At 48.5% G+C, this 16056-nt stretch overlaps 1 pseudogene; it reads left to right on the top strand.

Annotated features, from left to right (window-relative positions):
* Positions 1-14426: 14426 nt before the first annotated feature.
* Positions 14427-15006, top strand: LOC101050209 (large ribosomal subunit protein uL11-like; annotated as a pseudogene).
* The last annotated feature ends 1050 nt before the right edge of the window (positions 15007-16056 follow it).

Below are 16056 nucleotides of genomic sequence, written 5' to 3'. Positions count from 1 at the left end.
ATTCATTCATACATTCCCCCCTCCACCTTTTTTTTTTTTTTTTTTTTTTTTTTTTTGATACAGGGTCTTGCTCTGTCACCCAGCCTAGAGTGCAGTGGTTCACTGCAGCCTTGACCTCATGGGCTCAAGCAATCCTCTCACCTCAGCCTCCTAAGTTGCTGGGAATACAGGGGCATGCCACTGTAATTTTTTTCATTTTTTTGTAGAGATGGGGGTCTCACTGTGTTGCCCAGGCTGGGCTCAAGCTATCACCCCACCTCAGCATCCCAAAGTGCTGGAATTACAGGCATGAGCCACTGCACCCAGCCTGTTTGCTGAGTTCTTTCAGGATGTGTAGTTATTTCATAGGCATGGGTTTTATTTTTTATTTTATTTATTCATTCATTTATTTGGAGGGGAAAAAGGGAATGGAGTGCAATGGGTCAATCGTGGCTCACTACAACCTCCACCTTCTGGGTTCAAGTGATTCTCCTGTCTCAGCCTCCTGAGTAGCTGGGATTACAGGCATATGCCACCACACTTGGCTAATTTTTGTATTTTTAGTAGAGACAGGGTTTCAATATGTTGGCCAGGTTAGTCTGGAACTTCTGACCTCATGATCCACCCACTGTGGCCTCCTAAAGTGCTGGGATTACAGGCATGAGCCACTGCATCCAGGCTGGCATAGGGTTTATTTACATAAATAGTATTGTGTTATGTATCTCCTTATTTCCTACAACTGTTTCCCTCTACAACTTTTTTTTTTTTTTTTTTTTTTTTTTTTGCTCTTTTCCTTTCCTGTCAAGGTATGACACATACACAGTGAAGTGAGTAATGTGCACTGATCTGAAATATAAAACTCAATTTTTAGCCTATATATACATCTGTGTAATCACCACCAAGATCAAAATACAGAACATTTCCAGCACCTCAAGTAAGTGTCCCTTGTATCCCTTCACAGTCAATAAACTGCCCCCTTCCCTGCCTGAGGCACCCAGTCTTCCGGCACCCGGCACCACCTGTTAGTTGGATTTTTTCTTGAACTTCCTCCGCATGGAATCGCACCTGTTTTTCATGTCTTGTTTCTTTGGCTCAGCTTGTCTGGGAGACTCCCCTATGTCACTGTGGGTAGTGAGACATTGTATTTTTTTGCTGCTGTGGAACACTACATCTTTGAGATCTATCCGCGGGGCTCTGTGTACAGATGTCAGTTGCTTCTTGCTGCTGCCTAAAGCACCAAGCACCCCTTGGTGCTTCCACCCGTTTGACCTCTCCACTCTCCCAGTGAGGGACACCCAGGGTACCTTCTCTGAGGCTGCTCTGATCATCCCCATCCACATCTCCTTACGGAGCCATGTGGACATTTCACTGGATGAATACCTAGAAACAGAATCTCTTGGGCACAGGGAATTGACTGTGCCCTAGCAACTGACAAACTGCTGAAATTGAGCAGCTCTTTCCCTTGTCTACCAAGGCAGGAGCAGGGAGAAGGGAAGAAGAGCTGCTCTGGTGATCCTCCTCTGACCCCCACTCTCCCCTCCCGCTTGCCCTCCAGGAAAACCTTTCAGCTCCTCCACTTCGCCCTCTGGCAGGACGCAGCTAAGCGCTTTGCTTCCTGAACGCCGCTGCCTCCGCGGCAGCCCGCACCATCCTGCTGCATTATAACAGGACGATAATCAATGAACTGCTAACTCTATTGCAATAAAGGAGCGAGCCCAACCTTATATAATTCTTTTTAATTGTTTTCTCACATTACAAGGGTTTTTTCTTTTTCTTTTTTTTTTCTTTTTTTTTTTTTTTGCTAAACTTATTCCGCAGTAAGTTATGTCGTTTAATTTCTCAAAGTGCTAATAATTTAATTGCTTCCTTCCTGCAGACAAAGTGCTTGTACTGTCCTCCCTCCCCGGCTCGGAGATTATAAAACGGAGTTGGCAGGAATACCTAAGAGGAGAGTCTTTTTGGCGGCAGGATTTGATGGGAAGCAGCTTTCTCAGAAGTCAGTATGTGGGGCTGGGAACCTGGCTTAGGACTTCAAAGGGGCATGGGGCCCAGCCAAGCCTGCCTAACTTGAGAGGGTTTATGATAATCATAGGGGAGGGGAAAGGGAAGAGCTGAGATTAGAGAGGCTGGATGAGGGTGGGGAGCATTGAACATGGAACTTCCCATCCTGAAAGGCTGTCAGGGAAGCTGGGCTCCATCTGCAGCAGGAGGGATTTAGATCAGACTGGTAGGTGGGGTGGAGGCATTCCTGAGTCAGGACTTTGAGGTGCTGACTGAACCCGGACAGAGCAGGGAAGTGACATCTGATAACAGGAACTAGCATTTATTGAACCCTTACTGAAACCCTGAGCTTCCCTAGAACATCTCATTTTAACTGCACATCCAGCTCTCTAAAGCAGGTACTAGTAGTATTGCTGTTTTACAGATGAGGAAACTGAGGCATACAACGGTTCACTTGCTCAGGCCGGGCGAGGTGGCTCACACCTGTAATCCCAGCACTTTGGGAGGCCGAGGCCGGCAGATCACAAGGTCAGGAGTTCAGTTCGAGACCAGCCTGATCAACATGGTGAAATCCTGTCTCTACTAAAAATGCAAAAAACAATTAGCCAGGCATGGTGCACCTGTAATCCCAGCTACTTGGGAGGCTGAGGCAAGGGAATTGCTTTACCCAGAGAGGTTGGAGGTTGCAGTGAGCCGAGATCACGCCACTGCACTCCAGCCAGGGTGATGGAGCAAGACTCTCTCAAAAAAAAAAAAAAAAAAAAAAAAAAAAAAAAAAAAGGAAGGTTCACTTGTTCAAGACCCCATAGCAGGCGACCCCAAACTACGGCCCCGCAGGCCGCATGCAGCCCCCTGAGGCCATTTATCCGGCCCCCCACCCGCACTTCAGGAAGGGGCACCTCTTTCATTGGTGGTCAGTGAGAGGAGCACAGTATGTGGCGGCCCTCCAACGGTCTGAGGGACAGTGAACTGGCCCCCTGTATAAAAAGTTTGGGGACGCCTGCCCCATAGCTTGTTGGTGAATGATGAGTTGAATGATGGCATCACATCTTATGTGGCAAAAGGGGGACATATAGGCTGCAGGGGACAGGATCAGGGATGAACTACTCTTGAAGATTCCCAAGGCAGTGACCTCCTTCCTCTCGTCCAGCATCTGATTCAGTCGGAATTGCTTTAACCTACCCATGACCCCAACCACTCCCCCGACCCGTGACTCCCATGATCTATAGATGATAATCCAAAAACACGATCTTCAAAATACTCCCACGCCCTAGCCTGAGGGTAGGAATTTCGAGGGCGACCCCCACATTTGTCACTCCCCTAGGATTTCCTTTCTGGCTCGGGCACCTTGGCAAATGCTGCTTCTTCAAACCTGGAATGTTTTCCCCTTTCCTAGGATAGAATTTCATTCATCCCATGAGGCCTGGCTCAAATGCCTCCTCCCCACCTCCCAAGCCGAGTCCCTTTCTAGAATCTCTAGGACATTCAGAGCACACCTCTGCTGGAGGGAGACCTGATCTGCAGGGTTGCTGGCCTGAGCTCACTCACTTGACTCCTCTTGCTACTCACTAGCTCTGTGACTTGAGGAAAATCACTTAACTTCTCTGTGCTGTATACATATATAATGCAGAATAAATGAATAGCATCTGCAAAGCATTTAGCCTGGCACATGATGAATGCTGAAGGAAAGATTTGCTGTTGTTCTTGACTGTCATTGGCCCTGTATTCTCATCTCCTGAACAGTTGCCTGCCTGGCATGTAGCAGTTGCTCAATAAATGAATAAAATGGAAACAATGACTAACTACCATCTCCCTCTACCCCAGTTCCAGGAATGTTCCTGTTTGGAATCCCAAGTTGAAATCCCAGGTATAACACCTATTTGCAGTTTCCATTACCCTGGTATTTCCTCTGGAAGGCAGGGCCCCAAGGGTTCTGCCTAAATTAAGGCCCTATCCCTCCCTCACCTGCCCACAAAGGACGGGGCAACAGAAGGCATCTCGAATAAAGCAGCCACTGGGCGTAGAGAAGCCAGAGCCTCACCAGCAGCCCCTTTCTTTCTCACCTTCCTTTCTCTGGCTCTGGCTGTCATCTCTGTGATTCAGAACTAGGATTCCCCAACTGGGCCTCTGCCTCCTTGCCCTGCACCTCTGGATATGAGTGCCTGGGACAGACTTCAGGTCTCTTGTTCTCAGTCCATTGAATCTACTGATATGCTAGACAGAAGTTCAGAGGCTTTCAGGCTCCAACTGCCATTCCTGTCTGTGTGAGTCAGTCAAGTCACCTAACCTTTCTGAGCCTCCAGGCTGTGGTACAATAATATAGAGGGCTGGGTGAGACTCCACAGTGCAAAGCCACAGACAGACAATTCTGATGGGCTCCCTTCCCTGTAGCAGCGGCCTGCCCCGGAAGAGGGAACAGAGCAGGGTCAGAGCCGAATGCCTTGACGTTGCCAGAGTTTGAGAACCTGAGGGGACCAGGGAAGAGGGGTGGGCTACAGAGCCATGGAAAAGTGAGTGACTTGGAGGCACGAGCAGACACCCTCCTACCATGGGACAAGCAGGGCGCCAGGAGTGTGGCTCGAAGCTGCCGTGTTTCCCCCTCACATGCAATTGCTGAAATTGGGTTGGACAAAGAGCACACCTCACTCCCCTAGCCCCGCCTGAGCAGCAAAAGTAAGCTTTGTAACTCCTAGAGGGGGCCAGCAGGACCGAAACTCACAAGCGTCCCCTCCCTCTACCCCAGGGAGACCCACGTATACCAGTGACCCCTCTGCACGAGGCCATGGTTCTGAAGTCTCCATCCTCGGCAGACAGCAGCAGAGACCAAATGAGGGTGTAGCACCCAGAATGATGGAACTTCCAAGACAAGCCAGTGCAGGAACTGTGGGCTAGAACGGGAACGCCTCCAGGAGTGCCTTCCTTGCCTTCCTGTTGACACGAACCTCTGCTGGGTTGCCTTTGGTGCTCAAACTTCAGTGATTAAAAAATGTTATTATTGGCCGGACGCGGTGGCTCATGCCTGTAATCCCAGCACTTTGGGAGGCAGAGGTGGACAGATCACGAGTCAAGAAATCAAGACCATCCTGGCTAACATGGTGAAATCCCGTCTCTACTAAAAACATTAAAAAATTAGCCGGGCATAGGGCATGCACCTGTAGTCTCAGCTACTGGGGAGGCTGAGGCAGGAGAATTGCCTGAACCTGGGAAGTGGAGGTTGCAGCGAATCAAGATCGCACCAGTGCACTCCAGCCTGGGTGACAGAGCGAGACTTTGTCTCGAAAAAAAAAAAAATGTTATTATTATAACAGTGGCTGCCACCTCCCACGCTCCTCCCTGACTGAACGGGAAGTGTCTAGCAGGTAGAAGCCTGTTTTGCACCCCTATGGACAAACCCCTTCCCCCAGCACCTACTCGCGCATTCCTTCACTCACAGGTGTTTATTACACACTGATGCAGTTGCCAGGAGACCTGAGAGTTATTCTTTAGGGGTGTCAGCTGCTAAAGCTCCAGAACTTTGGCCTCCCAGATTCCCAAATGTAAAGCTTCCCCGCCTCCATCCCAGAGGGAGGACAGGGTCCAGCAGGGCCTGTAAGGAGAAGCCACGGACTACATGTTGCAAAGGAGAACCACTTTCCCCTTTTTCTTTTCCTCAGGTCCAGGGGTGTGATGGCCCCACGGAATATTCGCAGCAGGACTTGGAATCTCTACCGGGGAGTTAGCCCACGCTGCATTCAGGGAAAGCCTTGCCACCAAGACCAGGCCTGCGCCCAGGGAAACGTGTCCAAGGCCACCGATGTACAAAGGCCCAGGCACCCAGAGCTTCTGACCATCCAGGGTCTCTCTCCCTCTCTCTCTCTCACTGGCCTGGAATTACTCTCAGCTTCGAGGCCAGCCAGCACAGACAACAGGCCTGGGGCCACAGAGCCGAGATTCCAAAGAGAAAATTCCAAGGCAAATATCTCAAGGGTTTCCAAGGACTGTCTCCCCACTTCCCAAAACTCCCTTCCACACCACCCTGGAGTCTCCCCTCTAACCCCCAATTTAACCTTGTGCTTCCCAGACTCCTGCCCTAGGTCCTGATATTAGGAGATATCCCTAAGCCCAGAATATCCTGCCCCTAGCCCCACACCCAAATCCTACTCACCTCAATGCTAGCTCCAATGCCGCCTCCTCCAAGAAGTCTTCTCTGATCTTCTCTGAGGACGGTCTCTCTCCCTCCTTTAAATAATGAACTCCAGGCCTCTTCTATGGCTGTGGTCAGGTATTTGGCTTCTGAAAGCAAACAAGGCTGGGTTTCCAGCCTGGCTCTACCATTTCCCAACAAGGCAACCTTAGTGAGTTCCCTTCCTGCTTCCTGGCGGGCTGCCCTTGCCCCTGCCTTGCCCAGAGATACTTTACCACCTCCCTTGGGCTGCCCAACCTTCATTCAACCTGGATTCCTAGTGTTTGTGAATTAGTTTCTCTGGCTGCAAACTTTTTCTGTTCGGGGCCAGAGAGTAAATATATCAGGCTTTTCAAGCCATACTGTCTCTTTTGCAACTACTCAACTCTGCTGTTATAACACAAAGCAACCTAAAATAATAAATAAGCATGGCTGTGTCCTAAGAAAACTATTTATGCACGCTAAAATTTGAATTTCTTGATCAGGAGCAGTGGCTTACGCCAGTGATCCTAGCACTTTGGGAAGCCGAGGCGGGTGGATCACCTGAGCACAGGAGTTAGAGATCAGCCTGGGCAATGTGGCAAAAGCCCATCTGTACTAAAAATACAAAAATTAGCCAGGCTTGGTGGTGTGCACCTGTAGTCCCAGCTACTCGGGAGGCTGAGGCACAAGAATCGCTTGAACCCAGGAGGCAGAGGTTGAATTGAGCCAAGGCATTCCAGCCTGCATGACAGAGCAAAACTCTGTCTCCAAGGGAAAAAAAAATTGAATTTCCCATATTTTTCACGTCCAAAAATATTGTATTTTTCAAAGATTTTTTTCAATCATTGAAAAAAAACACTTTATATCTTCCAGGCCATACGAGTACTTCTATGTCTCTCCTGAGAGTACTCCCTGGCTGCGAACTCAGTTCCAGAGGCTGCACAAAGCTGCTCCCTCTGATTCAGCCTCAGCAGGGAGTTTGCAAAGCCCTGACTGTTCCAAGAGCAGGCTTGGGTGCCAAAGGGAGCAAAGAAGTGAGGCACCCAGCCTGCCCTCTAGGAACTTCTGATCCAACGGGGGACCCAAGACAGATCCACAGAGGATTCAACAGCAACACAAGGGGCAGGGCGCAGTGGCTCACACCTGTAATCCCAGCAGTTTGGGAGGCTGAGGCAGGCAGATCACCCGAGATTGGGAATTCGAGACCAGTCTGACCAACATGGAGAAACCCCATCTCTACTAAAAATAAAAATTAGCAGGGCATGGTGGCGCATGCCTGTAATCCCAGCTACTTGGGAGGCTGAGGCAAGAGAATTACTTGAACCTGGGAGGTGGAGGTTGCGGTGAGCCGAGATCGTGCCATTGCATTCCAGCCTGGGCAACAAGAGCGAAACTCTATCCTCTATCTCAAAAAAAAAAAAAAAAAAAAGTAGTAACACAAGGTTAGGGAAGATCAACATCATGAAAAAGAGCTTATCTTTTCCTTTTTTTTTTTTTGTCTGCGATGGAGTCTCGCCCAGTCACCCAGGCTGGAGTGTAGTGGTGCAATCTCGGCTCACTGCAACCTCCACCTCCCAGGTTCAAACAATTTTCCTGCATCAGCCTCCTGAGTAGCTGGGACTACAGGCACGTGCCACCACTCCCAACTAATTTTTTGTATCTTAGTAGAGATGGGGTTTCACCATGCTGGCCAGGCTGGTCTCAAACTTCTGACCTCATGATCCGTCCGCCTTGGCCTTGCAAAGTGCTGGGATTACAGGCATGAGCCACCTCGCCCAGCCAGGACCTTATCTTTTCCAATGAACAAATACTTTTTTTATAACTTACATTGACGAAACTGAAGGAGAGTCTTGGCTCCCTTGGAGAAGAAACGAACCAGGAGAGACTTCATGGAGGAAATGGCATTAGACATGAACTTAAAGAAATAGGAACTCCAGGACTGAAGTCGTCAACCTTCACTGTTTCCTCCTGAAAGGCAGCCCCCTGGCTTTTGCAAAAAACACTGAAGACTAGCCGGGCGCGGTGGCTCAAGCCTGTAATCCCAGCACTCTGGGAGGCCGAGGCGGGTGGATCACGAGGTCAAGAGATCGAGACCATCCTGGTCAACATGGTGAAACCCCGTCTCTACTAAAAATACAAAAAAAAAAAAAAAAAAAAATTAGCTGGGCATGGTGGTGCGTGCCTGTAATCCCAGCTACTCAAGAGGCTGAGGCAGGAGAATTGCCTGAACCCAGGAGGCGGAGGTTGTGGTGAGCCGAGATCGCGCCATTGCACTCCAGCCTGGGTAACAAGAGCGAAACTCCGTCTCAAAAAAAAAAAAAACAAAAAAAAACACTGAAGACTTATAGTTACATTCAGCCCCATGAACCTACAATGCCATCACCAGATGGTGGGCTCCTTGGGCAGGGGGAAGGGCCTTCCTCAATTCTGAGCCTCTGGGCATGTTTCTGAGCCTAGCACATGTTTTTTGTTTGTTTGTTTGTTTTGTTTTTTTGTGTTTTTTTTTTTTTGCATGTTTTTGTAAATGCCTGTCGAGACTGAAATTGAAATTGGAGTTATGGGAGATGATTACAAAAAAGATTCCCAATAGAAACTGGACAAAGGGAGGCCAGGCATGGTGTCTCATGCCTGTAATCCCAGCAATTTGGAGGCCAAGGTGGGCAGATCACTTGAGGTCCGGAGTTCGAAATCAATCTGGCCAGCATGGCGAAACCTCTTCTCTACTAAAAATAGCAAAATTAGCCAGGTGTGGTGGCACGTGCCTGTAATCCCAGCTACTCAGGAGGCTGAGGCAGGAGAATCACTTGAACCTGGGAGGCGAAGGTTGTAGTGAGCTGAGATCACGCCACTGAACTCCAGCCTGGGTGATGGAGTGAGACTCCATCTCAAAAAAAAAAAAAAAAAAAAAACTGGACCAATTAAGTCATTCTTTCCATTTTGTCCAGCTCCTCGGGCCCAGAAAGACGTTTCCCAAGGAATAAGCCAACTGTCTTGGGCACAACCTTAGATGTGTACAATGTTGTTTTAAGCAAATACAACATAAAATGTGGATTCAGTGTCCTGTTTTCAACTCTGCAGGCACAGCTGAGACAACAAAAGCAGAGGTCTGGTTACTACCTTGTAGAAGGACAGAGGGGAAAACACAGGGAACAAAATGCCATTTAAAATCTCACCAGGCTGGCTATGGTGCTCACACCTGTAATCCCAGCACTTTGGAAGGCCGAGGCAGGTGGATCACCTGAGGTCAGGAGTTCAAGACCAGCCTGGAAACACGGCGAAACCTCGTCTCTACTACAAATACAAAAATTAGCCGGCGTGGTGGCTCATGACTGTAATCCCAGCTACTCGGGAAGCTGAGGCAGGAGAATTGCTTGAACCTGGGAGGCGGAGGCTGTAGTTGAGCCGAGATTGTACCACCGCGCTCAAGCCTGGGTGACAAGAGTGAAACTCCGTCTCAAAAATAAATAAAATAAAATAAAATATCACCAAATGATCATGCCAAGTAAGGGTCCTGCCTGGGAAAAGACAGGGGTCAGAGAAGCCAAAGAGAACTGATACGGAATGAACAGTACCCACTGGGGAGGGGAGGGAGGGGAGCTCCAGAGGCCCATCTCCCTCCCAGCATGAGTTCGCATGGGGAGAGGGAAGACATTTAAAGAGAGAGGAGTTGGAGCCTGGAGACTCCCACCTGTGATGCACGTAAATTGAAGTAGGAGAGAGAAGGTGGCAGGCAGGAAAACAAGCCCCAGTGCCCGGCTCCACCTCAGCCACTCACACAACCCCGGCACTTCCCCAGTCTGAGAATCAGTTCCTTTGTCTCTACCATGAAGCATTTGGCCCAGACAGATCTCCAAGGTGCCTCACGGCTCTAATATTCTCTGATTTGATGGCTTCAGCCTTCTGCAAATGCGCATAAAATAGATTAGTTTTAGCAGTAGTAAAAACAAAACTGAAAATCAGATTTATCATTTTAATTAAATATACTTTACATTCTCAATTTCTAGGGAGCAAAATGCTCCCCCCACCATCAGTTTCCCTTTGCGGGAGGCATTCATGTCTGACACGCAATTTAAGAAAATGCCAAAACACCCCGTGTAAGATACACAATTAACAAGACCCTAACAGGCATTTCTTAACAGTAAAGTGGGGCTTGTTGGTCGGGGGGTGGGGTGGAGAAGAAAATAAAAAGGAAATGTCAAGAAGGGGAGGGTCATGTGGGATCAGGATACTGGAGAACGGGGATCAGGCTAGTAAGAACAGCAGGCTACTGTCTGCTAGCCCTCAGAAGTCACTATCTGTGGAACTCCGTGGAGCTGGCGAGTCTGAAGCGGGTGGTTTGGTTCCCTCTCCCTGGGTGACGTAAGGCGAATTGCTCTCTGGACTTTAGAGTGCTCAACTAGAAAATGGAACTAAATACATCTACTTTGAGGAATGCTGGGAAATGTAATAAGATATCTGAAAAGGCTTAAGAGAACAATAGTAAAGCACAATGCAAACACTGCTTTTTTTTTTTTTTTTTTTTTTTTTTTGAGACAGAATTTTGCTCTTGTTGCCCAGGCTGGAGTACAATGACATGATCTCAGCTCACTGCAACCTCCACCTCCTGGGTTCAAGCAATTATCCTACCTCAGCCTCCCAAGTAGCTGGGATTACAGGCATGGGCCACCACACCCGGCTAATTTTGTATTTTCAGTAGAGACAGGATTGTACCATGCTGGTCAGGCTGGTCTCGATCTCCTGACCTCAAATGATCCACCTGCCTCTGCCTCCCAAAGTGCTGGGATTACAGGTGTGAACCACTGCATCTGGCCCAAATACTGTATTTTCGAGACTCAAATTGGGATCCAGAATGCCTGGTCCCCATCTGGTTAGGTAATGTGTCCTCCCAGCATGCGTCCCCCTGACATCTTTTCTTTCTGCCATTCTCTTCTCCACCCAGGCACGTGGTCCCCACAAAGCAAGAGAAAAGCAGCCGCCCCTGCCCAGAAGGAACATCATTTCCGGGGCTCTGGGCTCAGTGGCTCCAGATCATAAATTAATAACCGTGGTTGTAAATTACCAGATAAATCTGGGCTGGGGTCGCCAGCAAGATAGATGAAAATCAACCGGAGAAATAAATCTACAGCAGCAGCTCCCTGAGTTTCAGGAAAGCACTACAGCCTCAGGACAGTCAGGGACTAGCCAGAGAGAAGAGTTTCTGTTTTGGATATAAAATGAAAAGGCCGGCTGAGGGGGCTCAGGGCGTGGTTGCCTGAGCTCAGGAGTTAGAGACCAACCTGGGCAACGTGGCAAAACCTTGACTCCACAAAAAATACACACACACACACACACACACACAAATTAGCTGGGCATTGTAGCATGTACCTACTGAGATTGTATCACTGCATTCCAGCCTGAGTGACAGAGCAAGACCCTATCTTTTAGGAAAAAAAAAAAAATCAAGGCCCATGTGGTAGCTCACACCTGTAATCTCAACACTTTGGAAGGCCAAGCAGGAAGATCCCTTGAGGCCAGGAGTTCAAGACCAGCCTGGGCAACATAGCAAGACCCTGACTCTACCAAAAAAATTAAAATACTTTTTAAAAAAAATCTCAGAAATAGCCTGGTGACACCTGTAATCCCAGAACTTTGAGAGGCTGAGGCAGGTGGATCACGAGGTCAGGAGTCTGAGACCAGCCTGACCAACATGATGAAATCCCATCTCTACTAAAAATTAAAAAATTAGGTAGGTGTGGTGTCGTGGGCCAATAATCTCCGCTGCTCAGGAGACTGAAACAGGAGAATTGCTTGAACTCGGGAGGCGGAGGTTGCAGTGAGCTGAGATCATGCCACTGCACTGAAATTCAACCTGGACGACAGAGCGAGACTCTGTCTCAAAAAAAAAAAAACAAAAAAACAAAAAAAAAAAAAAAACACTCAGAAATAAAACCCGGAATTCTCCTCACTACCCACTACCACAATTCTCCCAAAAAGATTCAGGTAAGAGTCAAGTCCCCAGGCTTCTGCCAGCTCCGACAGAGCTGTCCCTGTCCCTGCCTTATTGAACTGGGGCGTCCACTCAGTTGCCCATTATTCCTGACGACAAGAGCAAATATAGATACTCTCAGAGGACTGAGGAGAGGCTAAGTGGAATAAGCGGTGTTTAATCTTTAACGAGAGAAATCGCTCTCCCTTAGCAGAGCCCCACCCAGCAGGCACTGTTGCCCCTTATAATTCAAGTCCGTCCTTAATTAAAAAGGGGAGCATCCTGGACTCTCCCCAACTGGCACCAATTCCATTCTCATTCTTCAGCCTGCTGACATTTGTCCGTTTGTCTCTCTTCAACAGAAAGGGAAAAAAATCAAAAGGAAAAGAAAATGTTATATCTTGCAGCTTTTTGAGAGGGCCTGTCCTTGAGCTGGGGCGCTTCATCTAGAAGCAGAGAGGTTGAAATCTAACAGGGGGAGACAGAACAGGACAAGGAATCCTTTGCATTTTGGAGGGAGCCCTGAGCTGCTGCAAACAGCAAATATGGAAAGCTAAAGTCACCAGCACCTTCTAAAAATAAAACTTGCTCTCCCTGGGGCACCGTTGGTCGCTGCCCTTCCAGCGCTGGGCTCCAACATTTCCTCCTGGGACAATATTCCAGAAGAAAGGAGGATACATGTATTTAGCCTTGTTTAAAAATATTAAAATAAAAGGCTGGACACAGTGGCTCACACCTGTAATCCCAGCACTTTGGAAGGCCGAGGTGGGTGGATCATGAGGTCAGGAGTTTGAGACCAACCTGGTCAACATAGTGAAACCCGTCTCTACTAAAAATACAAACAATTAGCTGGGTGTGGTGTCGGGCACCTGTAACCCCAGCTACTCAGGAGGCTGAGGCAGGAGAATCTCATGAACCAGGAAGGCAGAGAGCCGAGATGGCACCACTGCACTCCAGCCCAGGCAATAGTGTGAGACTCTGTTTCAAAAAATATATATATTAAATTCCTAATTGCAGCTCTGTCAGCTCTGTCTGCCAGAGGAGATCCCTCAGGAGTCAGGCTGGGACAATCTGATCTTCTCCTCCTGTTTCTCCCAAGATTCTTGAGGATGTCCAATCCCTGCACCACCCAAGGGAAAGAGAGTCCTCCTCTAGGACTTTTCTATGGAGACTGCTCTCCTCCTCCACAGGGTGCCCTTAGGAATCAAGCAAGACATCAGCTTTATCTGAGCGCTTCCTCTTTAGCCCAATATACTCCCAGCTAGTAGGCTGAAGGAGAGCCCCATTTCTTTGGAGTCTCAAGAGAGATCTCAGGCTAAATAGAAGATGGAGACGAACAAGGGAAGTAGTTGCTTTACCTCCCTCCCCAGCACATTCTCCAAAAGTGATGCCTTTCCAACCATGTTGAAGGGAATACATTGACAAGATATTTGTAACGACATCTATGATTTAAAAAAAAAAAAAAAACAGGTTGGGTGTAACGGCACATGCCTATAATCCCAGCACTCTGGGAGGCCAAGGCAGGAGGATCACTTGAGCCCAGGAGTTTGAGATAATCCTGGGCCACACAGTGTGACCCCATCTTTGTAAAAAAATTTAAAAATTAGCCAGTTGTGGTGGCGAACACCTGTACGCCTAGCTACTCAGGAGGCTGATCGTGGGAGAATCACATGAGCCCAAGAGGTCAAAGCCACAATGAATGAGCAATGATTGTTCCACTGCACTACAGCCTGGGGAACATAGTGACACTTTGTCCCCATGGCTTCCCCCAAAAAAAGTCTTCTTAGTTTTATAACATTAAAAAATAAATAGGCTGGGCGTGGTGGCTCATGCCTGTAATCCAAGCACTTTGGAGGCTAAGTTGGGTGAATTACCTGAGGTTGGGAGTTCAAGACCAGCCTGACCAACATGGTGAAACCCCGTCTTTAATAAATAAATAAATAGCCGGGTGTGGTGGCTCAAGCCTGTAATCCCAGCACTCTGGGAGGCCGAGGCGGGTGGATCACGAGGTCGAGAGTTCAAGACCATCCTGGTCGACATGGTGAAACCCCGTCTCTACTAAAAATACAAAAAATCAGCTGGGCATGGTGGCGTGTGCCTGTAATCCCAGCTACTCAGGAGGCTGAGGCAGGAGAATTGCCTGAGCCCAGGAGGCGGAGGTTGTGGTGAGCCGAGATCGCGCCATTGCACTCCAGCCTGGGTAACAACAGCGAAACTCCGTCTCAAATAAATAAATAAATAAATAAATAAATAAATGGCTTTCGGCTCGGAGGAGGCCAAGGTGTAACAACAGCGAAACTCCGTCTCAAATAAATAAATAAATAAATAAATAAATGGCTTTCGGCTCGGAGGAGGCCAAGGTGTACCTTTCTTTGGTCATCCCAAATCCGGGTTCATCCCACAGCAGCCGCCTCCACCACGCCGCTGAAGTTCAACCCCAACGAGATCAAAGTCGTATACCTGAGGTGCACCAGGGGTGAAGTTGTTGCTACTTCTGTACTAGCCCCCAGGATCGGCCCCCTGGGTCTGTCTCCAAAAAAAGTAGGTGATGACATTGCCAAGGTAACAGGTGACTGGAAGGGCCTGAGGATTACGGTGAAACTGACCATTCAGAACAGACAGGCCCAGATCGAGGTGGTGCCTTCTGCCTCTGCCCTGATCATCAAAGCCCTCAAGGAGCCACCAAGAGACAGAAAGAAACAGAAAAAAACATTAAACACAGCAGGAATGTCACTTTCAATGCGATTGTCAACATTGCTCAACAGATATGGCACCTATCTTTAGCCAGAGAACTCTCTGGAACCATAAAGAGATCTGGGGGACTGCCCAGTCTGTGGGCTGTAATGCTGATGGCCGCCACCCTCATGACATCATAGATGACATCAGCAGTGGTGCTGTGGAATGCCCAGCTAGTTAAGAAGCACAAAGGAAAATATTTCAATAAAGGATCGTTTAACAACTGGAAAAAAAATTTAAAAATAATAAATAAATAAAAGAAAAATGGGCCTCAGGCATCTTGGTGCAGGCAGTTAATTTCAGGAGTACATATCCACGCACCCGTCATTCAGAAGCCCTGCAGTTTAGAGGAAGCGATGTGAAAGGGGGACAGTGACACAAGACAAAAGGATGTCAGGGAGTGGTGCTTTTTGATCATCCTGACCCACCAGCCCATGGGGAGAACCCCAGCCTCCCCCTCTTCCATCCCTACTACCAGACCCCGCTGTCTGGTTCATTCCTCTAGTGTCTCCAGTCTGGGAGATACTAAAGGGACACAGGACATTACTTGACCCTATTTATCTCATCCATCTGGCCTTGCAGAGCTGTCTCGCAAGGCTACCCCAATGGGTTCCACCGTTTAAGGCTCTGAAACTCAGCTCTTCCAGACATGAGGAAGCCAGGCCTTGAAGATAATTCCATCCTCCTCTCACAGTCACATGGCACGGGTCACCCACAGGATGTCCCCAGCTAACCCAACCCAGAGAACCCAATCCAGCCCTCCGCTCATTCTCTGAAACCTGCCCTGGGGAAAGCCCGCTTCTCTGATGGCTCCTGAGCCATCCTGATGTCTGATCCAGGTGAATCCAACAGCTTTCTCTCCCTACTCATCACAGTGCTCTGATCTTCCAACCTCCAGAGCAAGCCACAGCCTGCCTTTACATGAACATTTGCATATAAAAACCCCACATTTACGTTATGTATCTTAGGCTCCTGGGAAACAGGTCAGAGTTCAGCACCCCCAATCTCCTAGTGGGGAAAGAAGCATTTATCTGTGCAACCCCCACTAAAAATGTGTAGGAGGGTGTCAGGGAGTATGCTGCATGTGTCCACAAAGCTGTGTGTCCAGGAGGGGACTGTGAGCATCCTGCATCCAAGAGGGTCTATGTATATATCTGGCCTCCATCTGGCCTGTTGTATGTGCCTTCAAAGTGTCTGCATGTCTGTGAGTCTGTTTGGGGTGTCCTCAGTC

Source organism: Saimiri boliviensis, chromosome 17 (assembly GCF_048565385.1).
Source record: "Saimiri boliviensis isolate mSaiBol1 chromosome 17, mSaiBol1.pri, whole genome shotgun sequence".
NCBI lineage: Eukaryota > Metazoa > Chordata > Mammalia > Primates > Cebidae > Saimiri > Saimiri boliviensis.
This window is presented reverse-complemented; position numbering and strand designations above follow the sequence as displayed.